At 43.2% G+C, this 26,299-nt stretch overlaps 1 protein-coding gene across 4 annotated transcripts in view; it reads left to right on the top strand.

Annotated features, from left to right (window-relative positions):
• SCML4 (Scm polycomb group protein like 4) overlaps positions 1–26,299 on the top strand; it is a 214,896-nt gene that overhangs the window by 104,908 nt on the left and 83,689 nt on the right. The gene's annotated exons all lie outside the window — the stretch shown is intronic.

The following is a 26,299-nucleotide window of genomic DNA, read 5'->3' as shown; positions in this document are numbered from 1 at the left end:
CTACCCATCAGATCAGGCCCTAATTTGCCCCGTGTGGGCTCCTAATCACTCGGCCAAACCCTCAAATCCCCCTCAGACCCCCTTCCGATCACCTCCCCAGTGCATTGATTGCATCTATTTTCCCCTCTAACCACCCCCTGAGACACCCATCAATCACCTCCTGTCACCCCCCTAGCACTCCTATCCATCAGATCAGGCCCAATACAACCTGTGATCTAAAAGGCCACCCTGCATATGACCGGTTCCACAAAATTCGCCCCTTCATAGACCACCTGTCATCAAAATTTGCAGATGCTTATACCCCTGAACAGTCATTTTGAGACATTTGGTTTCCAGACTACTCACGGTTTTGGGCCCGTAAAATGCCAGGGCGGTATAGGAACCCCAGAAACTGACCCCGTTTTAGAAAAAAGACACCCCAATGTATTCTGTTAGGTGTATGACGAGTTCATAGAAGATTTTATTTTTTGTCAAAAGTTAGCGGAAATTGATTTTTGTTTTTTTTTCACAAAGTGTCATTTTTCACTAACTTGTGACAAAAAATAAAATCTTCCATGAACTCGCCATACACCTAACGGAATACCTTGGGGTGTCTTCTTTCTAAAATGGGGTCACTTGTGGGGTTCCTATACTGCCCTGGCATTTTAGGGGCCCTAAACTGTGAGGAGTAGTCTAGAAAACAAATGCCTCAAAATGACCTGTGATTAGGACGTTGGGCCTCTTAGCGCACCTAGGCTGCAAAAAAGTGTCACACATGTGGTATCGCCGTACTCAGGAGAAGTAGTATAATGTGTTTTGGGGTGTATTTTTACACATACCCATGCTGGGTGGGAGAAATCTCTCTGTAAATGGACAATTGTGTGTAAAAAAAATAAAACAATTGTCATTTACAGAGGTATTTCTCCCACCCAGCATGGGTATGTGTAAAAATACACCCCAAAACACATTATACTACTTCTCCTGAGTACGGCGATACCACATGATTGGCACTTTTTTGCAGCCTAACTGCGCTAAGGGGCCCAAAGTCCAATGAGTACCTTTAGGATTTCACAGGTCATTTTTGTTTCAAGACTACTCCTCACGGTTTAGGGCCCCTAAAATGCCAGGGCAGTATAGGAACCCAACAAATGACCCCATTCTAGAAAGAAGACACCCAAACATATTCCGTTAGGAGTATGGTGAGTTCATAGAAGATTTTATTTTTTGTCACAAGTTAGCGGAAAATGACACTTTGTGAAAAAAAACAATTAAAATCAATTTCCGCTAACTTGTGACAAAAAAATAAAAACTTCTATGAACTTACCATACTCCTAACGGAATACCTTGGGGTGTCTTCTTTCTAAAATGGGGTCATTAGTGGGGTTCCTATACTGCCCTGGCATTTTAGGGGCCCTAAACCGTGAGGAGTAGTCTTGAAACAAAAATGACCTGTGAAATCCTAAAGGTACTCATTGGACTTTGGGCCCCTTAGCGCAGTTAGGCTGCAAAAAAGTGCCAATCATGTGGTATCGTCGTACTCGGGAGAAGTAGTATAATGTGTTTTGGGGTGTATTTTTACACATACCCATGCTGGGTGGGAGAAATACCTCTGTAAATGACAATCTTTTGATTTTTTTACACACAATTGTCCATTTACAGAATTATTTCTCCCACCCAGCATGGGTATGTGTAAAAATACACCCCAAAACACATTGTACTACTTCTCCCGAGTACGGCGATACCACATGTGTGGCACTTTTTTGCACCCTAACTGCGCTAAGGGGCCCAAAGTCCAATGAGTACCTTTAGGATTTCACAGGTCATTTTTGTTTCAAGACTACTCCTCACGGTTTAGGGCCCCTAAAATGCCAGGGCAGTATAGGAACCCAACAAATGACCCCATTCTAGAAAGAAGACACCCAAACATATTCCGTTAGGAGTATGGTGAGTTCATAGAAGATTTTATTTTTTGTCACAAGTTAGCGGAAAATGACACTTTGTGAAAAAAAACAATTAAAATCAATTTCCGCTAACTTGTGACAAAAAAATAAAAACTTCTATGAACTTACCATACTCCTAACGGAATACCTTGGGGTGTCTTCTTTCTAAAATGGGGTCATTAGTGGGGTTCCTATACTGCCCTGGCATTTTAGGGGCCCTAAACCGTGAGGAGTAGTCTTGAAACAAAAATGACCTGTGAAATCCTAAAGGTACTCATTGGACTTTGGGCCCCTTAGCGCAGTTAGGCTGCAAAAAAGTGCCAATCATGTGGTATCGTCGTACTCGGGAGAAGTAGTATAATGTGTTTTGGGGTGTATTTTTACACATACCCATGCTGGGTGGGAGAAATACCTCTGTAAATGACAATCTTTTGATTTTTTTACACACAATTGTCCATTTACAGAATTATTTCTCCCACCCAGCATGGGTATGTGTAAAAATACACCCCAAAACACATTGTACTACTTCTCCCGAGTACGGCGATACCACATGTGTGGCACTTTTTTGCACCCTAACTGCGCTAAGGGGCCCAAAGTCCAATGAGTACCTTTAGGATTTCACAGGTAATTTTGAGAAATTTTGTTTCAAGACTACTCCTCACGGTTTAGGGCCCCTAAAATGCCAGGACAGTATAGGAACCCCACAAATGACCCCATTTTAGAAAGAAGACACCCCAAGGTATTCTGTTAGTAGTACGGTGAGTTCATAGAAGATTTTATTTTTTGTCACAAGTTAGCGGAAATTGATTTTTATTGTTTTTTTTCACAAAGTGTCATTTTCCGCTAACTTGTGACAAAAAATAAAATCTTCTATGAACTCACCGTACTACTAACGGAATACCTTGGGTGTCTTCTTTCTAAAATGGGGTCATTTGTGGGGTTCCTATACTGTCCTGGCATTTTAGGGGCCCTAAACCGTGAGGAGTAGTCTTGAAACGAAATTTCTCAAAATGACCTGTGAAATCCTAAAGGTACTCATTGGACTTTGGGCCCCTTAGCGCAGTTAGGGTGCAAAAAAGTGCCACACATGTGGTATCGCCGTACTCAGGAGAAGTAGTATAATGTGTTTTGGGGTGTATTTTTACACATACCCATGCTGAGTGGGAGAAAGAGCTCTGTAAATGGACAATTGTGTGTAAAAAAAATTAAAAAATTGTCATTTACAGAGATATTTCTCCCACCCAGCAGCAAATTAGCACCCACCAAAATGCGAGGACAGTAAACACACCCCACAAATGACCCCATTTTGGAAAGTAGACACTTCAAGGTATTCAGAGAGGGGCATGGTGAGTCCGTGGCAGATTTCATTTTTTTTTTTGTCGCAAGTTAGAAGAAATGGAAACTTTTTTTTTTTGTCACAAAGTGTCATTTTCCGCTTACTTGTGACAAAAATTAATATCTTCTATGAACTCACTATGCCTCTCAGTGAATACTTTGGGATGTCTTCTTTCCAAAATGGGGTCATTTGGGGGGTATTTATACTATACTGGAATTCTAGCCTCTCATGAAACATGTCAGGTGGTCAGAAAAGTCATAGATGCTTGAAAATGGGAAAATTCACTTTTTGCACCATAGTTTGTAAACGCTATAACTTTTACCCAAACCAATAAATATACACTGAATGGGTTTTTTTTTAATCAAAAACATGTTTGTCCACATTTTTCGCGCTGCATGTATACAGAAATTTTACTTTATTTGAAAAATGTCAGCACAGAAAGTTAAAAAAATCATTTTTTTGCCAAAATTCATGTCTTTTTTGATGAATATAATAAAAAGTAAAAATCGCAGGAGCAATCAAATAGCACCAAAAGAAAGCTTTATTAGTGACAAGAAAAGGAGCCAAAATTCATTTAGGTGGTAGGTTGTATGAGCGAGCAATAAACCGTCAAAGCTGCAGTGGTCTGAATGGAAAAAAAGTGGCCGGTCCTTAAGGGGGGTAAAGCCCACGGTCCTCAAGTGGTTAACAGGAAATAAATATGTCAGCTTCCATATCCCTCTCAATTCAGGTTCCTTTATAGCGATGTACTCACCTCACAATGCAGGGAGATGGATCCAGTGACGTCTCCCTGACGACGAGTGATCCGCTGATCCATCCTCCCTCCTCTTCCGGCCGGCAGGTATGCGCGATGTTACACGACGGGTGCGACGAGACTGCAAGCAATCGCGGTACTTTGTGTGGGAGTTGTCGGGAATCTTAAAAATCCAAGCCACCATGATGGTTATTATTACCGCATGACGCTAAGCGACATTCGCGTGATCATGCCTCTGTACCCATGTTGCAAAATCACATAAATGACCGCACGACGCTTAGAAAAATTGCCGATTGTTGGAAGAATCGTGAGGTGGGTACGGTCGTTTAGCATCGTGCACACATATGAGAAATGCTGCCCACTCCTCCTGACAGACTTCAGACCTTTGGCACTGATGAATGTCATTGCTAATCTGAGACTCCTCTAGAAGTGGCATTGATGTAAACACTTTGATATCACTATTAATCAAAATTTTGAATGGCGCATTCATCAACGTTATGCAGTCTGTACTGGTTGTAGTTTACAAGCATCAGACATTAGAACCCTAACACTTTTTCACAAGATCACTCCACCACTCCTGAGATGAAAAACACTAATAGCATTTACTACCATCTTTCCATCCATACAGAGGAATGACCTATTGAGAGGAGTACTCCTCTTTCTCTAAACTTCCAGTCAAACTTCCCTAGGGCAGTCTGATGACTCCTGCTTGATCGACCACCTTCTGATGTCTGGGGGCAGCTAAGGCACAGTAATTTAACTCAATACTATGTAACCATGTAGCAATTGATCTTTTGTCCAAAAACAGCATGATCACGTTCTTAAGTACCTATGTAACAGCGAGTAAGTGAAGAAAAAAAACATTGGTCACATTGCATTGATCTGACCTTTTAATAGGCCAAGTTAGAGATGTTACCTTAAAAAGATTGCCTGGAAATGATTAATCTGAAATTGCCTACTAATGCACAAGCATAGACCAACTGTATCCAAATTACACACAAGACATTGACATACAGCAGCCAACTTAGCAGTGTGTCAGAAGGAGCCATTCTCTTGAAATACTGTCATCAATAGATCACTATGAGACACCGTTATTAGAAAACTGCATCTTGACTGACCCATTTGAATTGTAAAATAATAGCAGCGATTACATTTGAAATCCTCTGGGAACTGGTGCCGTTTTTTTAAACTTTCACACTCACTTTATATTTATGTTAATGGACCTAAAGTATTTTCAGTGGAATCGTCAGTACGAAGATTTCCCATCACAGTGTCCGAGAATCAGTTTAGTTCCAAAATTCTTTTATTAGGCCATAAGGCCATGTTTTCAGAGAAAAATAATATACAAACATGGATACCCAACATGGGCTCCATATATCATAAAGAACATACAGATGAGTAAAGATCACAACAGAGTTTAACAAACAATTCTTGCAACATAATGTAATTTTATATGTAAAATAGAGATAACATTGATCTTAGTATGTAAGCAAAGATAACATATTAATCCAGGATTGTAGGTATATATGAAGATTCTGTCCATTAGGAAGCACCTATGGCTGGTGGCAGGCAATTCAAGTTCTAGCTGGGACTGGACACCTCTGGACAAATTATGAGTAATGTTAGGCCCCTAATCTTTTTAAAGGGGTCACTGTGGTCCCTGGCTATAGCATTAATACGTTCACATGTTAGGGTGAAATTAATTTGATCTATTATCTGAGAGTATGACAAGCAAAATTAATTCCACTGCGCCGCTATTTGAGTTTTAACAGCTGTCACTATAAATTAGGAGAGTTTATGCCGGGCATGTTGGAATCAAGTTTCAACCCTATAAGAGATATTTTTGAATCAATGGTGATCTTGACCTTATTAAGCAGAACATGCACCTTTTTCTTTGGATATATGTACCAGATGTGAAGCATTGTCACTGGCATCTGATAACCTCTGAAACACAGTGGATCCCTGGAATGATCAATTTTATTCAGGCTATATGGAACTAAGTAGATGTGGCACTCTGATTGAGACCTCCATATTTGATTTCTGCTTACTGCCATTAGAGAGGGTGTCTAGCCATTGTTCTGAGTTAAGGGATATTCTGGGATCTTGTTCCCATGCACACTGATATGGATGAGTGTGGCCTGGTGGTGGGTTATTTATGGCTGAGCAGAGAAGGGGCAATATACCTTTTTGCATTAGGATCAGCTTAAAGGAACACTATCAATACCCAAGTGTTCTAAAATGACAATGTACAAATAATGTCTAAGTAGCCGTCTATATATTTTCCTACTATTCATGTTAAATATCAGAGGCAAAAGCTTTAATTCATTGTGTGTAGGATATAGCTCTATTGGAACAAATAATTTGGAAAAGGGGTGTCTGCCTCAATGCACAGCCAATGTTGTTTTTTGCATATTTGACTACAAAGTATTTTTCTCTGAAAGCAAAAAAAGTATGAAAAGCTGTGGCGTTAGGTTTCACACACAATTACAAATGTTTAGAACAAGTTACATTTCCTCTGCTCTCTGCAAACAGTTCAGTCAGAGACAGGCAGCTGCCAGTGAGAACTTTCTCACATGCAGGGTTAACAGGTGTAGTGTGAGTGAATCCCCCCTCCCCTCATGGTTCACTGGGCAGTCAGATTTGGCCTCAGTTAAGAGTGAAAGGAATTTGCTACAGTAAACAAAAGAGATAAGCAAGTGAAATGTATACATCACTACTTAGCAGCACTTCAGGAACTCTCTCAATGAGTGGCGGACAAAGCCAACAGTGGGCCCTTGTGCAGAATAAATGAAGAAGTCCCATGTGATTGGCCATAATCATATCAGATTATGGTTGGATCCAAATAATGTCGATAACATAAAGGTACATAAATCTAGGCTACATTCTGTAGGCACTGTGTGTAGCACACATTTCACACTTGTGTATGACTGGGCCACAAGCAAATATCACTATTCCTCCTAGGGTTCAGAGAGAAATACACAGAGAAGAGCCTACAGAATAATCATGCTCTAACTGCTGCAGCAGCATGGGCCCTAGAGGGCATGGGGCCAATGCTGCAGGGGCCTATGTCCACCACTGCTCTCAATACCTGGTTAAAGAAACATGTTAATTGATAGTGTTCCTTTAAGAGATTAAAACATATGCACATGAAATCAGCAGAATACACAAAGTATTTCACATGCACAACTTTAATAATAACTAAACTGATTATATAAATATGGTAGCATAATAACAGACTTCTGACAGATACTACTGATTGTGTAAATCGACATGTCTCAGCAAGGGGGTGGCAGGTGTACAGTCAGTGTGTCTTGCTATGTAGGTTATGTTGTTGATCATTTATTATTGTCCTAATAAGTATTTTCCCTGTGAGTGAGTCATTACATTGCTTTACATAGGTAGCTCCTTCTTTCCTTCTTTCATGTAGCAGTTTGTCCCATTCTGCAGGCTAAGTTCACAGTGGGACGTTAAAGTCGCACGTTAAAACAGCATTTAACGCAGAATAACTCACTGCAATGAAAAATCTATGCGCCGTTCACAGTGCACACGTTGCGTTGGTGACTAACGCTGCACGTTAAGTAAAAGTACAGCATGCAGTGCGTTATACATGTTATTAGCTGCGTTGGACTGTTTGCACATGCTCAGTAATGACTTGGAAACATACTTTTCATTGCCTGTATTTTTTACTGTATCGCTGTATGTGACGGTAACGCTGTGTTGCTGCTGCGTTGTGACTTTTTGGGCGCATTACGTTGTAAGTTTGCGGTGCAACTTTAATGTCGCATCAAAACGCAACGTCCCACTGTGAATCTAGCTTCAGCATATGTCCTGTTTCTTCCATCTGTTTATCCCATGTTCCTGAGGAGTACATGTTAAATGGCAGGAGCAGTGTGTGTCAGTAAACCAATTTCTGGTACTCTGGATTACAAAGGAATATCCAGCAACCATTTCCCTTAATGCTAAGTACACACAATACAATTTTCTGTTAGATTTACCTGCCAGATCATTTTTTTTTACTTGTCAGATTTTAATCCCTATCGATTTTCTAATCGATTTTCCAATCGATTTCCGTTCACTTCTGTGGAAATCGAGTGGAAAATCGATCAGAAAATCGATCGTACATGTTGGAAAAAAAACGATCTGACAAGTCAATCTAACAGAAAATTGTATGGTGTGTACCGAGCATAACACTAGCCCTTTCCTGATGCCATTTACCCCTTCCTTGTGTCTTCTCATAACCTTCTAAACTTAAAGCTAACCTCCTATCCTATTCGCTAATACTAACAATCACAGTCTATGCATAATGCTAATCAATAACCATAACTGATACTCTTGCTTTTCATCATCTGAAGCAGCTTCAGTGTCTGTTGCCCAGTCCTTCTTCCTGCAGTCATAACCCTTATGTTCCCAATAATGAGAGCACCTGCCAATGACATGGTGCAATGTTCCATTTTCAAGGCAGACATAAACAAGCAAAGTCTAATTATACTATTTGGAGCAATCTTGTGAAGAGGGAAATGGAATAATATTGAGTCACTGAGCAGTTGCATAAAAGTCACCTCTATGGCTGAAGGCACACACTCACCTACTAAGGAAGGCTCCCACTGGTTCTAGATTTTACCTTGGCACGGCTGTGAGTTGTCCAGTCTATGTCTCAGTCCTTCAGTCTTCTTGCTTCAGCCCCTCCCTGTCACAGTAATGGTAATGGGGTTGTGGCCCTGTCACTTCAAGCTGCTTCTCTTACCTGCTGGCTTACTGAACAGGAGTTTCAGACCCTGGTCTCATGTGTCAGAGGCAGACCCCTTAGCCAGTAAACTGTCCAGGCACTGCAATATCTCCAGAATGAAAAAAACATTGACCAGGAACTAGTGGGAGTCTACTGGTGGCTAAATATGTTTTTCCTCTCTGGATGTGATTTTTTTTTTTTTTGCAATACCCAGAGTCTACTCTTGCTGTAAGGTTAGCTGCACTGGATATCACAGATCTCCACACTACTAACGGCACACTCTCCTCAATAGACAATTCCTCCGGTGCCCAGGCAGATACGATCTTGCTAATATATTCTAAAGTAAGAATGAGCACCTCTGAAAGGAATTTCATTGATGGAGAGGTCATCAGTATGCATTAGAATGTTTCTGCATCAATCTGAAGGCCTGATCATTGATTTCCTGGGATTTATAGATACAGGTTATGTAAAGCTCTACTAATTATGTTCTACAACACAAGATCTTTCATTGTGCTCTTGCTTAGCATGGAAGCAAATTGATTAAACTGCTAGAAATATACTGTTACTTTACTTAAAGCAGCTATCATTAAATAAAAAGGAAAAATAAACCCCACAACCTAGCGATGGGAAATATACTGTTGAATTTGCCTGTGTTAACCACTTGAGGACCCACCCCTTACCCCCCCTTAAGGACCAGCGTTATTTTTTGTGATCTGTGCTGGGTGGGCTCTGCAGCCCCCAGCACAGATCAGCTGGCACACAGAGCGATCAGATCGCCCCCCTTTTTTCCCCCCTATGGGGATGATGTGCAAGGGGGGGTCTGATCGCTCCTCCTGTCTGGCATGTTGCGGGGGGGGGGGGCACCTCAAAGCCCCCCTCCGCGGCGAAATTCCCCCCTCCCTCTCCTATCTGCTCATCCCCGGTGATCGGGGCTGCACAGGACGCTATCCGTCCTGTGCAGCCAGTGACAGGCTATCCCCTGTCACATGGCGGCGATCCCCGGCCGCTGATTGGCCGGGGATCGCCGATCTGCCTTACGGCGCTGCTACAATGTAAACAAAGCGGATTATTTCCGCTTGTGTTTACATTTAGCCTGCCACAGGCTATTCACGAGGCCCCCGCCATGAATTGACAGGAAGCAGCCGCTCGCGCGAGCGGCTGCTTCCTGATTAATCAGCCTGCAGCTGGCGACGCAATAGTGCGTCGCTGGTCCTGCAGCTGCCACTTTGCCGACGCGCGGTATGAGTGCGCGGTCGGCAAGTGGTTAAAGGAAGGCTGAATGAAATCTGAATACTTGTGTGACGGATTGCGGAGAAACCGCCGCGCGTTCTGACAGTGAGGAGGCGGTATCCGCGCACAGAGAGGCGGTTTCCCCGCAGCAACATGCGTCTGGTTTGTCTGGATCTAGTAGTGCACACAGATGGAGAGCTGCACGCGCGCGCCGCAAGACAGGCCCTTTATGCCAATAGGAGAAGGGTCAGCTGATCAAGGCGGTCAGCGGATCGAGGCGGTCAGCTGATCTCAGCTCAGCAGGTGATTGGTTGATGGGAGCTGGGCGGCGCTGTGGAGCGCTTTGCTATATATATCTCTTGCTGTTCAATTGCTGGTTGTCTGGCGTTGCGAATACCTATGTGTTAGCACTCAGACCTTGGTCAAATCCTTCAGTGTGCTGGAACCAGGTGGACCTGGGAATCCACACTTAGTCAGTTCACTGTATCATTATCTGTGTTATTCTCTAGCATAGTTCCAGGGTGTAGAGACCATGGACCTCACACCTCAGACTAGGAATACTGTATATGATCTGGGTTATTCCTTAGACTAGTTCCAGGGTGTAGAGACCACGGACCTCACACCCAGACTAGGAATACTGTATATCATCTGTGTTATTCCTTAGACTAGTTCCAGGGTGTAGAGACCACGGACCTCACACCCAGACTAGGAATACTGTATATCATCTGTGTTATTTCTTAGACCAGTTCCAGGGTGTAGAGACCACGGACCTAACACCCCAGACTAGGAATACTGTGTATCATCTGTGTTATTCCTTAGACCAGTTCCAGGGTGTAGAGACCACGGACCTCACACCCCAGACTAGGAATACTGTATATCATCTGTGTTATTCCTTAGACCAGTTCAAGGGTGTAGAGACCACGGACCTCACACCCCAGACTAGGAATACTGTGTATCATCTGTGTTATTCCTTAGACCAGTTCCAGGGTGTAGAAACCACGGACCTCACACCCCAGACTAGGAATACTGTATATCATCTGTGTTATGCCTTAGACCAGTTCCTGGGTGTGGGACCACGGACCTCACACTCTAGACTAGGCATTATTGGTTATCTGTTTATGAATGGTAACTCTCCTGACTTCTCTTCTGCTTTCTGATTTGGTACCTTCGCACATCTGATTTACTGTTGCCGACCCTGCCTGTCCCTGGTTACCGAATCAGTCTCCTGTTTCTGTACTTTATCTGCCTGTGTGTTGCCAACCCGGCCTGCCCGACCTTTCTGGCTGTCACCCACCCCTTAGGTGCTCAGTCCTCCTGCAGGGGTCCCCTGCTCCTCAGAGGGGGCACTGCTGCAAAACCAGTCAGGGACTCCCCCTCCTGGAGCCCTTGACTGCAGTAGAGTCTTTCTCTACTTATTGGACCATCTGCTACTCCGGTGGTCCAATTCCTACTGTTACACCAAACACTTACACGCTTCAGGTGTCTAGAGGTTAGTTATACTTGGATTATTGGCGATTCTGCAGATCCTCAATAATCAGGTATATCTGTATTCTTGGGGATACTGCAGATCGCCAAGAATCAAATTCTCTCTGGTTGCTGACACCTATCATTACAGAACGCCAGACCAAAACAATATGGACGCACTTAGCAGTCGTCTTGACACACTCACCACCTCGGTGGAAAATCTCATCAGAGTGATGGACGGTCAGCAGGCCCAGATCTCTGCTTTATCTGGGTCACTACAAGTCCTTCAGACGACTGTAAATTCAGTGCGATCCCCTCCAGTCACAGACTTAAGAATGTCTGTACCCGAAAAGTTTTCTGGCCATAGATCTGACTTTCAGAATTTTAAGAATCGTGTATTGTCATATTTTGAACTGAGGCCTAACCTGTCAGGAACTGAGGCACAGAGAATTATCTTTATTAAGACCTTACTCTCAGGGGATGCTCAGACCTGGGCATATAATTTAGAGTCAGGGCATGAAGCCCTCAGGTCAGTTGAGGAGTTTTTTAAGTCCATGGCCATAGTTTATGATGATCCAGACATTGCCTCTACCGCTGAGCGGAAGTTGAAGACATTGCTCCAAGGCAAGGATCCAGTGGAGGTTTATGCAGCTGAGTTCAGGAAGTGGTCGGTGTCGGCTAGGTGGGGGGCTAGATTGTTTTCTATCAGGGTTGTCAGACGCAGTCTCTGAATTGATGTTGGGATACCCTGAACCGAAAACCATTGAGGAAGCAATCTCTTTGGCAGTACGGCTTGATCGTCGGTTACGATATCAAAAACAAACCTGTGGTAAGGACAGGATCAGATATGTCTCCTATGCCACTCCTCCACCTGCCTCACCGCCACCTGAGCCAATGCAAATTGGTCAATCCAAATTGACGCGGTCAGAGAGGAATCGCAGGAAAACAGAACAGCTCTGTTTATACTGTGCAGAGGAGGGTCATAGAGAGCAGAATTGCCCCAGGAAGTCGGGAAACGCTGCCGCCTAGGCTAGGAGTAGTCAGAGGTAATACCCTAGGTGCGCAGTCTTTACCTCTACATAACAATCGTCTGCTACTTCCCTGTTCTGTCACATGGGAAGGTCAGACTGTTTCCACTGAAGCTTTCATTGATTCCGGTTCAGCGGCTAATTTTATAGATTACGAGTTTGCTAAAAAGTTGGGAATACCCATGCTCCCCTTGGATCAACCAATCCTGGTCACTGCTGTAGATGACTCCTCTGCAGAGTAGACACCCCTTATCCCCTACTCCAAGTTTGCAACTCAGTGTGGGGGTATTACATGGGGAGAATCTGCAATTTCTGGTTTTGCATATGGCAACCTCTACCATCATTCTTGGCATGCCCTGGTTACAAACTCACTCGCCTCAGATAGACTGGGTTTCAGGTCAGCTAACAAGCTGGTCATCCCATTGTTATCATCATTGTTTAGCGAAAGTAACCATGGGTAATACCAACATTCAGGTTGAAGGTGTACCGAGAATATACGCAGAATTTGCTGACGTCTTCTGTCCTAAGTCAGCGGACAAACTTCCCCCCCATCGTGCCTTCGATTGTCCCATCGATCTGAGATCTGGTTGTATGCCGCCCAGGGGTCATCTTTATAACCTGTCTGGGCCGGAGAAACTAGCTATGCAGGAATACATCAGGGAAAACTTGGCGAAAGGGTTCATCCGCCCCTCTTGTTCACCAGCAGAGGCAGGTTTCTTTTTTGTAAAGAAAAAAGACGGAGGCCTCCGTCCTTGTATTGATTATCGAGGCCTGAATAAGATCACAGTGAAAAACCGCTACCCTTTGCCATAGATTATTATTATTATTATTATTATTATTTAGTATTTATATAGCGCCGACATATTACGCAGCGCTGTACAGTGTATATATATATATATTTATCTTGTCACTAACTGTCCCTCAAAGGAGCTCACAATCTAATCCCTACCATTGCCATATGTCTATATTATGTAGTGTAAGTACTGTAGTCTAGGGCCAATTTAAGGGGAGCCAATTAACTTATCCGTATGTTTTTGGAATGTGGGAGGAAACCTGAGTGCCCGGAGGAAACCCACGCAGACACGGAGAGAACATACAAACTCTTTGCAGATAGTGCCTTGGCTGGGATTCGAACCAGGGACCCAGCGCTGCAAGGCGAGAGAGCTAACCACTACGCCACCGTGCTGCCCAGATTGACGATTTGTTCACGCAGGTGACCAACGCCAAGATTTTTTCCAAGCTAGATCTCAGGGGTGCATACAATCTAGTCTGTATCAGGGATGGTGACGAATGGAAGACGGCCTTCAACACACCCGACGGGCATTACGAGTACCTGGTGATGCCCTTCGGGTTGTGCAGGGCGCCGGCCGTCTTCCAGGAGTTAATTAATGAGGTGTTCAGGAAAGTGTTGGGGAAGTTTGTTCTGGTCTACTTGGACAATATACTAATCTTTTCGTCCAGTCTCTCTGAACATCGCCAGCTTGTCAGATGGGTATTAAAGAAGTTAAGACAGAATCAACTTATGCCAAACTGGAGAAATGCCTCTTTGAGGTAGAGTCAGTAGCCTTCTTGGGGTACATTAACTCCACTTCTGGTCTCTCGATGGACCCAGGGAATGTTTCTGCTGTCCTGGAGTGGCCTCAGCCTGTGGGGCTGAAGGCACTTCAGAGATTCCTGGGGTTTGCCAATTACTACAGAAGGTTCATTAAGTGGTACTCTACCATCATCTCCCCTCTCACCAGTCTCACCAGGAAAGGGGCTGACACTCATCACTGGTCACCAGAGGCTCATGCGGCCTTTTCGACCCTTAAAAAACTGTTTTGTTCTGCCCCGATACTGAGGCATGTTGACGTCGCCTTTCCCTTCATCGTGGAGGTTGATGCCTCAGAGGTAGGGGTGGGAGCTGTGTTGTCTCAGAGGTCAGGCTTGCAGGGCAAGCTGCACCCATGTGCCTACTTTTCTCGCAGATTTTCACCCGCCGAGAAAAACTATAACATCGGCAACCGGGAGCTCCTGGCCATCAAATTAGCTTTTGAGGAATGGCGACACTGGTTAGAGGGTGCAGAACACATTATCACAGTTTATACAGATCACAAGAATTTGGAGTATATTGAGGGGGCTAAGAGACTTAGCCCTCGCCAGGCCCGGTGGTCCCTGTTTTTTGCAAGATTTAGATTTGTAATCACGTATACTCCCGGAAGTAAGAATATCAAGGCCGATGCTCTCTCCAGATGTTTTGAGCCCGAGTCAGTGCAGCCTGCAACCCCTGAGACCATCCTACCCCCAAAGGTAGTTTTGGCAGCCACTGAGACATGGAGAGACTGGACAGCCACTTTGAGTCCCTACCAACAGGATGTTCCAGAGGGGAAGCCTGAGGGGGTCATGTTTGTGCCACTGCCTTTCCGCTTACAAATCCTGCAGTTCTTTCATTCTCACAAGAATGCTGGTCATCCTGGAGCCACCAGAACTCAGGATCTATTAGCTAGATGTGCCTGGTGGCCTACTTTGGCTACAGCTTGTAAGGAATTTGTAAGAGAGTGTGCGGTATGTGCGAGGAGTAAGCCCTCTCGTCAGGCCCCCGTTGGCACTTTACAGTCCTTGCCAGTCCCCAATGAACCCTGGACTCATATTTCCATGGATTTTGTGGGTGAACTCCCTCGGTCTAAAGGCAAGTTGGTCATTTGGGTGGTAGTGGACCGTTTCAGTAAGATGGCACACTTTGTCCCTCTGAAAGGACTCCCCTCGGCCCAGGAATTGGCTGATCTCTTCATCCAGCACATCTTCCGGCTGCATGGCATTCCAGAAAATGTAGTGTCAGATCGGGGAGTCCAATTTGTTTCAAAATTTTATAGGGCCTTTTGCCATCAATTAGACCTGGAACTCGCATTCTCATCAGGCTACCACCCACAGACCAACGGTCAGACCGAGAGAGTTAACCAGTCTCTGAAACAATTCCTCAGGTGTTATGTTGCTGATGCGCAAACCGATTGGGTAAAGTTTTTGCCGTTTGCAGAGTTTGCGCACAACAACCTGAAGAGCTCTTCTTCTGGGTTCTCCCCATTCCAGGTGGTGTCAGTAAGATCACCTAAGTTTGCTCCTTTGCCGGTCGCATCTACTCCTTTTCCAGCTCTAGAGGATTGGCAAAGGGCCCTGAAAGAGATTTGGGGAATGGTTAAAAGGAACTTAGGGAAAGCTTTCCAAACCCAGAAGAAGCAGGCAGATAAACATCGGTCTGTAGAGTGGAGATTCTCTCCAGGAGATTTGGTGTGGGTGTCCACTCGTCACTTGGCCTTAACGCAATTGTCACCCAAGCTGGGTCCTAAGTTTATAGGACCTTTTCCAGTGGCCAAGAAAATCAATAATGTCACGTATGCTATTGATCTCCCAGCCAGTATGAAAGGTGTGAGATCATTCCATGTGTCCCTGTTGAAGCCAGCAGTACAGGTGGACTCCTCTCCCCCCCCCCCTGTGTTGGTGGATGACCAACCAGAGTATGAGATTGAAAAAATTCTGGATTCTCGCCTGGTGCAGAATTCTGTGCAGTATCTGGTCCACTGGAAGGGATATGGCATAGAGGAGAGGTCTTGGGTGCCAGATTGTCGCATGCATGCGGAAGAATTAAAGAAAGAGTTCCATGACTTACATCCTGGGAAGCCCGGTGGATAGTGTCCGGAGTCCACTCCTCGGGGGGGGGGGTTACTGTGACGGATTGTGGAGAAACCGCCACGCGTTCTGACAGTGAGGTGGCGGTATCCGCACACAGAGCGGTGGTTTCCCCGCAGCAACATGCGTCTGGTTTGTCTGGACCTAGTAGTGCACACAGATGGAGAGCTACTCGCGCGCGAGCCGCAAGACAGGCTCTTTATGCCAATAGGAAAAGGGTCAGCTGATAGAGGCGGTCAGCTGATCTCAGCTCAGCAGGTGATTGGTTGATGGGAGCTGGGCGGCGCTGTGGAGCACTTTGCTATATATATCTCTTGCTGTTCAGTTGCTGGTTGTCTGGCATGGCGAATACCTATGTGTTAGCACTCAGACCTTGGTCAGATCCTTCAGTGTGGTGGAACCAGGTGGACCTGGGAATCCACACTTAGCCAGTTCACTGTATCATTATCTGTGTTATTCTCTAGCATAGTTCCAGGGTGTAAAGACCACGGACCTCACACCTCAGACTAGGAATACTGTATATCATCTGTGTTATTCCTTAGACTAGTTCCAGGGTGTAGAGACCACGGACCTCACACCCAGACTAGGAATACTCTATATCATCTGTGTTATTCCTTAGACCAGTTCCAGGGTGTAGAGACCACGGACCTCACACCCAGACTAGGAATACTGTATATCATCTGTGTTATTCCTTAGACTAGTTCCAGGGTGTAGAGACCACGGACCTCACACCCAGACTAGGAATACTGTATATCATCGGTGTTATTCCTTAGATCAGTTCCAGGGTGTAGAGACCACGGACCTCACACCCCAGACTAGGAATACTGTGTATCATCTGTGTTATTCCTTAGACCAGTTCCAGGGTGTAGAAACCACGGACCGCACACCCCAGACTAGGAATACTGTATATCATCTGTGTTATGCCTTAGACCAGTTCCTGGGTGTGGGACCACGGACCTCACACTCTAGACTAGGCATTATTGGTTATCTGTTTATGAATGGTAACTCTCCTGACTTCTCTTCTGCTTTCTGATTTGGTACCTTCGCACATCTGATTTACTGTTGCCGACCCTGCCTGTCCCTGGTTACCGAATCAGTCTCCTGTTTCTGTACTTTATCTGCCTGTGTGTTGCCGACCCGGCCTGCCCGACCTTTCTGGCTGTCACCCACCCCTTAGGTGCTCAGTCCTCCTGCAGGGGTCCCCTGCTCCTCAGAGGGGGCACTGCTGCAAAACCAGTCAGGGACTCCCCCTCCTGGAGCCCTTGACTGCAGTAGAGTCTTTCTCTACTTATTGGACCACCTGCTACCCCGGTGGTCCAATTCCTACTGTTACATCAAACACTTACACGCTTCAGGTGTCTAGAGGTTAGTTATACTTGGATTATTGGCGATTCTGCAGATCCTCAATAATCAGGTATATCTGTATTCTTGGGGATACTGCAGATCACCAAGAATCAGATTCTCTCTGGTTGCTGACACCTATCATTACAACTTGTACACAACTACAGGGCCAGCGCTTCCATAGAGGCAAAGGGGAAAATTGCCCTAGGGCTCCAGAGCTTGTGGGGCTCCCCAAGGTGCCCATCCTCCCCTACAGCTATGGTGACCCATGAAAGTGGAGATTCTGTTGGTTTATTCTGTATAGGAACAAAAGGAGGTGAAATGGAAGGAAGTGAATAATGGGAACCCCAGAAATGATTTTTAGGGGACATATGATGAACACCTAATGATATTTGTGATGACCAGAAGGGGGGTTGGATTGGGCCTGACAGCCGACTCATGGGCCCCGGAGGTTTTAGGGGGGGGGGGCATCAGGGGACCCACCGAAGTTACTTTTGCCACAGGGCCCCCTTGTAGCTAGAACCGGCCCTGCACAAATTCACTATTCTTAACTCAGCAGTAGTAATAATGATTTAATCTATATTATATACACTCAATAGTCAAAACATGAAATCCCTTGTTTAGCCTCCCTTATTAATGTATATGGTATTAAATTTGCATTAATCACCATATTTTTCTCTCCATAAGACGTGCTTCCCCCCTTCCCCCAAAAATGTGGAGAGGTAAAGTCTATGCTTCTAATTGCCCAAATAATACATATTTTGGGCGCTTGCTGCCCCCCAAGGCTGTATCTCCCCCCATCCAAGCTAGCAGTGATTCCCGCAGCCCCTGCATAGTATAACAGCAGCAGAGACCTCACCTCTCCCACCAGCATGCTCCAAGTCCTCCATCTCGTGTCCTACCTCCTAGCTGGTATCGTCGCTGGCACTCTCTGTGAGCAAGCCTGTTTCTTCCTGTATGAAAACTTAACTTTAGCCAAAAGGGACATTTTTCAAGGAGTGATTATAGGGACCAGGGGGAAGGCAGAGAGGAATGGACATCACACAGAGGTATGTGGATCAAGCATGAACCTTAACTTAGGTAACTTTGCTTCTGGTCAGGTGTCCTTTAAGGAAAGGGTTCCCTGCATGTCCCTGAAATGATTGTCAGATTTTTCATGGTGTTTATGGAGTTAAGCCATGGGCATCATCTCCTCGCTTCCATGTTCGCCGGTTCCCCTTTTCCATGTGCACTTTCCTTCCTCCCTCCCTCCCTCCCTCACCCACCCACATGCGGAGCATTCCCTTAAGACCATCATCTAAGTGGCCTGTGAATAAATGTGACCATATAGGCAACTGAAAGGCATTGCACTTACCCTTTAAACAAAATTCCTCAGTAAACAACACTGTGTAAAGTATAGATGAAGATATAAAAAAAATCAGTGGCAAAGACATGTTAAGTACTTTTGGAACTACTTGCTTAATCAGAGCTGGGACAAGCTCCTCCAGCACCCAAGGCTGAGACACCAAAGTGCACCCCTTCATCCCTCCCTCCCCAGCCCTCAGCCCCTCACACTGATTGCTATGAGACTAAGAGGCCCCCCAGTGCCCCAAACATTTTAATCTTTAGTTATCTGGCTTGCAGTCACTGCCATGTATCCCCTTTTCTTATTTCTCTCTGCTTCAAACAGAAAAGGGGAATGATAGCTGAGTGAGTTGTGTGCCCCCTCCTACACTGCGCCCTGAGGCTGGAGCCTCTCCCGCCGCTGCCTCAGCCCGGCCCTGTGGTTAATTCCTAGAAACAAAAAAACAAAACAAAAAAGAAGAAAATAGAAAAATATTGAAAACCAGTAAAAGTTTTATGTTTTTCAGTGGCAGTGTCACTTTATGAATTGCAGAGGATGCCATACAAATCAAAAGAAGCACAATAACACGTAGAAGCTGGCCTGCTTAGACTGTTAATAGAAATGCCCGTATTGCGGTTCAATGGGGCTTCTTTGTCAATATTCATCAGCTTCCCAGAAGGTCATTATGAAACGTAAAGCTTATTTATGTGTTAAGAGCATTCTTTTAATTTCCCCATTTATCACCCGATGAAATATATGTGTTATCATCAGACCCTTTGACCTGCTGTAAACAATATTTACAGGGGCTTGTGCCTCACTAAAACATTTGGTTTTAAATTAAAGTTTCACAATAGAAGACCTGTTACACAATCAATAAAATGAGATATAATTACTGGTCTATAACATGTAGACTTTATATATTAAAACATGTATAATGTATTATCATGAGTTCTCACATTTTCTGGTTAAGATTTGGGATTTGAAGACTGGATAAGAAAACAAAACGTGTTTCAGAAATAGCCAGGAGAAAACAGAGACGCTTATCAGCAGAAATATCATTTGATCGTTGTGTAATCAAGCCTGCTAAACAACTCCCGAGAGATCATTTGTCAATGTGTGCTAGACTAGCAGCAATCAGTGCTAAAACTAACACAAACTATATAAAAAGAGATTGATTTGAACTGCTCTATAAATAACTACTAAAGTAGAATTTTTTATTTCTCTTTCATTTAAGCTTGAGGGTGATCTGGTTTACTAAATAAAAAGCATCAAATTCCACCTTGGTTATGTGTTCTACAGGAGCATGTTGATTTAGCTATACTTTCTAGCTTTCTTAGATGAAAAAGAGAGACATTTCTTATCGTAAACATAAGTGGGCAAAAGCCACACCCCCATCACACCTTTAGTTAGCACTTCATCACAACTCCAATCACGCCTTTATCACACATCCACTAACACCTTTATTACACCTCTAGTCATATCATTGTCACACTGCCAGTTGCATCTTCATCACACCTTCAATCACATTTCAGGCCTGCTAAATTAAAGTTTGCTGAGGCGGCCAATTATAACCGTCTCAATTAACAACATGACGTGTGTACAGCCAACCCCAATCCCCGACCAACAGCTATCCGCCAGTCGGATCAACTTGGCAGAGCAATGGCCGATACCATTGTTTATGCCACTCACCCCGCCCCCCACGTGACATAATTTCTGCGCCTCTCCATTGGCCCTTCTTCCCTCGCATTTCAGTAGTACACATAGTTAGACTACAGGCTGATTACGCATCTGTACAGCCTCCACCTAAGGGCTCATGGCCCAATTCCCATCAAGCAACATCCAGCATGTGTACAGGCCTGTCCATTCACACCTTTATCACACCTCCAGCCATCCCATTGTCACACCTCCAGTCACATATTCATTACATCTCCAGTCACATGTTCATCACACTTCTAGTCACATCTTCACCACACTGCATGTCATACCTTCATCACACTCTTACTCACACCTTCATACCACCTTCAATCACACTTCCTCACACTTTCAGTCACATCTTTATCACACTGCCAATGAAATCATTCTACCCTCATTCATACTGTTGCTATGCGGGGGTGAAGGGAGGACGGAGCAACAGGTGTGTGAAATCACCCGGCGGGTGAGGGAGGGGCGTCTTTAAAGAAGTTCGCCGTCCATCAGGTGAGTAGATCCGCTGGGCAGATTGCTTGCAGTTTGGTGGTCAGGGGTCGATCGCTGCTGTATACATGCTTGATTATCGACTGAGGTGGTCATTATCGGCCACCTCAGGCAACTTTAGTCAAGCGTGTGTACGAGCCTTTAGTGACTGACTGACTGTTAGTGAGTACCTACAAAATGATGTCAGTCATCTGTGTGTGAAAGTTGTCAAAAATAAAAATAAAAATCAATAAAAAAAACAAGAAATAGAAACAAAAAATCTAGACCCTCTCATCACTAGTACATTACTAACCTGCTGCATTTGTTAAAGGGGAACTGAAGAGAGAGGCATATGGAGGCTGCCATGTTTATTTCCTTTTAAGCAATACCAGTTGCCTGGCAGCCCTGCTGATCCTCTGCCTCTAATACTATTAGCCATAGCCCCTGAACAAGCATGCAGCAGATCAGGTGTTTCAGACTTTAAAGTCAGATCTGACAAGACTAGCTGCATGCTTGTTTCTGGTGTTATTCAGATACTACACTGCAGAGAAATAAACCAGCAGGGCTGCCAGGCAATCGGTATTGATTAAAAGTAAATAAATATGGCAGTCTCCGTATACCTCTTACTTCAGTTCCCCTTTAAATAAAGAGAAAACGATATATACAATTTAATTTACATTTTTGGAGTTTTCATTTTGTTATATGTGATATTTGTCCCTGCTGCAGCCTTATCATTCCTCATCTCAGTACTAAAAATACTGTTTAGCGTACCTACACCTCAGTTGCTTATCTGTTATATTGTTAGGATAGCATAGACATCTTCCAACCACTTTGGGCCTGAGATATATATATATATATATATATATATATATATCCAACTGTGTGACAGTCATCTTTGTGTGACAGCTGTAAAAAACTTACAATAAACGGAAAACCCAAGCTGACATGTGGTGCTGCTCCAGCTGGTGGGTCTTGGAGAGGTTGTAGTTCCCCAGAGTTCACCAATGTATGCCAGAATCAGCAACAACTTGATGTCAGTGCAAAAACACAACATTTTTATGACACAACCACACCGGAAGTCATTTGGGCCTAACCTTACTTAGTTATGCTTTATGGTCACTATCTGCATGCAGTTTGTATGTTCTCCCTGTGTTTGCATGGGTTTTCTTCCAGGACTTTAGTTTCCCCCAAGTTCCTCATCCCATGAACATGCCATTCTATGATGTGAGTCTCACGTCTAAATTAGCTACTCTAGAGATTCCTGAATTTCAAACTCACGTCCAGCACTATAAAATATTGATAATGGTACACTACGTGCCCAACACGTGATGAAATATGGCATAGATGGAATGGTAACCAGGACAAGTCAAACAATGTACTTTGAGGTATTTTAAAATGGTGTTATTTGTCATGTAAAATTAGGAAGCGTGAAACATGAAGAGGTGTAATTTTTGCATTTACACCTAGTTATTTTTTCAATAAAATGCCTATGAAATTAAAGAATATTTTTAAAAAAATTACCCAAAGAAAGCGTAGATTATCCTGAAAAAAATGTATTATTTTGATGGCATAGTTAATAAAAAAAGTTATTGCTACATCAATAGTGACACAGCTTATATCCCAAATTGTCAGAAAACTTAAAGAGGAACTCCAGTGAAAATAATGTAGTAAAAAAAAGTGCTTCATTTTTTACCATAATTATGTATAAATGATTTAGTCAGTGTTTGCTCATTGTAATAGCTTTCCTCTCCCTGATTTACATTCTGAAATTTATTACATGGTGACATTTGTGGGCAGGATATGTAGCTGCTCCTAGCTGTTTTGGCTCTTAGAGACAGCTGTAAACAGCTAATTCCTGTCTGTGAACATTGTTACATTGTGGCAGTTTGCCCAGAGTACCGCGGTCCCAGAGCTTCTTGTGGGAGGGGTTTCAGCACAAAATCAGTCATACAGCGCCCCCTGATGGTCTGTTTGTGAAAAGCAATATATTTCTCATGTAAAGGGGGGTATAAGCTACTGATTGGGATAAAGTTCAATTCTAGGTTGGAGTTTCTCTTTAAGGGGTAAAAACCCAGAAATGTGACGTGGTTAAACAGGCCTTAGACTACATTAGGAACATAAGGGCCCATATGCAATTCCTCTTTTCTCCTAAGTTTTCTCCTAGGTGATATTTTCAAACTCGTCAATAAAATGTATTTTAAGCTACCAGCAAGTAAGAAAATATTCAAAATAATATTGACAGAACTTTTTCACCTACTTTTTGTTACTTTTTCAGTTTCAAAGTGCTGAAAAATTATTTTAAATATGAGATGAAACGTTTTCTCCTAGGAGAAAACTTAGGAGAAGAAGTTAATTGCATATGGCCCATGATGATTAACTATGGAAGGTATTAGATTGTGATCTTCACTGATGGACAGTTAGTGGCATGACTATATACACTATGTAAAAGTACTACAGAGAATGTCAGCACTATATAAATACACAATAATGAGCATAATGATATTGTACACATACAGCACACTGTGCTCATACTACTGAGCAATGGAAATGCACTGTATCCATTATGATGTCCGTTTTGCTAAACCGACTTGTGAGATACTTAACCTATCTTGGTTCCTGGACGTAGAAACTACGTCCAGGAACCCCGCGGCCAATCGCGCGCGTGCACGCGCAATCCCGGCCGCGGATTCGGTAGCCAAGGAATCAATGTATCGGGCTATGGTGCCCGATCACTGATTCCTCTCCCCCGCTGAAAAAGCGACAGCTTCTCTCGGAAGCTGCGCCTTTTCTGGCCGTTCCCTCCCCGATGAGTCACTCTAAGCGTGTGTTACGCTTAGAGTGACGTCATGTAAACAAACTCATGGCCGCCATCTTGTGGCCAAAAAGTAAAACTACAACTAAAATTTAAAAAAAATTAAACATAACACAAAATTACATTATAAAACTATACTTTACATCCCACCCTCCCAAAAATACCCAAATAAAATGTTTAATATAAAAAAAAAACCATTACAATAAAAAAAAAAAACGTAAATATTTACCTAAGGGTCTAAACTATTTAAATATCAATGTAAAGATGAAATATTTCTATATTTTTTTTATTTTAAACTTGTAAATAGTGATAGATGCAAAACGGAAAAAATGCACCTTTATTTCCAAATAAAATATTGTCACCATACATTGTGATAGGGACATAATTTTAACAGTGTAATAACCGGGACATATGGGCAAATACAATACGTGAGTTTTAATTATGGAGGCATGTATTATTTTAAAACTATAATGGCTGAAAACTGAGAAATAATGATTTTTTCCGTTTTTTTCTTATTCTTCCTGTTAAAATGCATTTACAGTAAAGTGGCTTTTAGCAAAATGTACCTCCCAAAGAAAGCCTAATTGGTGGCGGAAAAAACAAGATATAGATCAGTTCATTGTGATAAGTAGTGATAAAGTTATAGGCTAATGAATGGGAGGTGAACATTTCTCACGTGAAAACGACGGAACCTGAATGGGTTAAGATCCAACAGTGGGATCCAAAATTCAATGCAAATCTACCGAACATGCCTGCTGCGACAATATTGCTCATCCCTAGTTTAGACTTTTTATATCCTTTCCACTTGTCTTCTTTTTGGTATATAGACATGATGGGGCAGATACTTTTGGGATGCTAAAAATGTATGAAAAGCAATATCACATGGGCTGAATTTGTCACAAATTCCCAATGGATTTTCAGAGTGATGAAGTAAAAATTCACCATCACCATTATGAGCCTAACATAGTGAGGTTGTGCACATCAAGCAAAAATGTATACTAATCCCTATTTAATGTTTATATTGTGGACTTCTCCTGCAGCACTTTTACACAGTCACTAACTGACCCCTCAGAAGAGCTCGTAATCTTACCCCCTACCATAGTCAGTCATCCTCTTATGTTACCACTGTAGTCTACAGCCATTTTATGGGGGTAGGGGAGGGGGGGGGGGGTTGGAGCAATAACCTATCTGCATGTTTTGGGGATGTGGGGAAAATGGAGTATCTAGGAGAAAGCCACTCAAACATGGGGAGAAGAAACAAACCCTGTGCAGAACGTATTCTGGCCCAGGTTTTTGAACTGGGAACCCTAGTGCTTCAAGACAAAAGTGCTATTCACTATGCCACTGTGCGGGTTCTTTTGCACTACATATCATTCCAATCCAATTCCAATTCAGATTTTTATGCACTTTTGAAACGATTTTAAAAAGTCCTGCATGCTGCATTTTTTTTCTCATTGTGTTTACAGCATCCAGTAGAAATCACATATTGGAATCGCATTGCAATTTGTAGTGTAAAAGAAGTCTGCAACCTGTTCAGAGATGAGTACTTCTTTCTTATGGGACAGCATAAAGTCGTATAGAAAGTAATATCCTCATGTGGCTTCCTATAAAGGTGTGCAGGAAAATTGTTCCTATGACTAGATCCTCACTGTTATGTTCCAGTGACCGTTTTATTCAATTGTCTAATATTGACTGGAGTATACTGAACACAATAGGCAAATGTGTATATTGATGCCCGACCCAATCATATGAAATAATAGTGACCAGGGGCTAGCTGCCCTTCTGACCATAGCATATACATTTCCGTGGATTTAATTGCCTTCTGCTAGATATTGCTACAGTGGTTCAGTATTTCTATTTCCAGTAAAATTGTAATTTAGCCCATTAGAAAATGAAATGATGTTTTTGGTTCTCATGTTATCATAATTTTCATGACCTGGGCTAATGCAATAGAATTCTCTCCCATTTATTGAGCATTTTATACCAAGACCATCAAGCTCTTTAGCAGACTTTAATTGATGGTGCTGCTGACATTTTGGAAACATGCCATGCACAGTTTTACATAAAAGAGCATGCCTCTAGGGTAAAACAGAAGCACATTACGGAGAATGAACGTTATATTGTATATGTGAAGAATATTTTCTATGGACTAGACCTGTGTCTTGCAGCATACATACAATATTTTTAGGTGGGAGCGTGGGATTTACTCTTACCTGCACAGCTTACTGTTGAGAAAAAACACTGCTTTCAGTTTGGCTCTGTATTTTGCATGGATTATTTTCAGCTTTTTAAAAAAAAAAAAATGTATCTAACAAAAGTGAAGCACAGCATGCTTGCAGCTGTGCACCTCTCCACAAACATGTAAGACTTCAAGAGCTTGATATTTCTTTTTAGGAGGCTTACATCTACTTAATAATGTACACACTCCTTGTGAACTACAAAGTCCCACCTTCTTATATAGACACTCTACTGTAATGCTAGGAATTGTTGTCTGTTGTCTATTATTCTTCGTACTTTGTGTGTCATTTGG

The sequence above is a fragment of the Hyperolius riggenbachi genome, chromosome 4, assembly GCF_040937935.1.
Source record: "Hyperolius riggenbachi isolate aHypRig1 chromosome 4, aHypRig1.pri, whole genome shotgun sequence".
NCBI classification, from domain to species: Eukaryota; Metazoa; Chordata; class Amphibia; order Anura; family Hyperoliidae; genus Hyperolius; species Hyperolius riggenbachi.
This window is presented reverse-complemented; position numbering and strand designations above follow the sequence as displayed.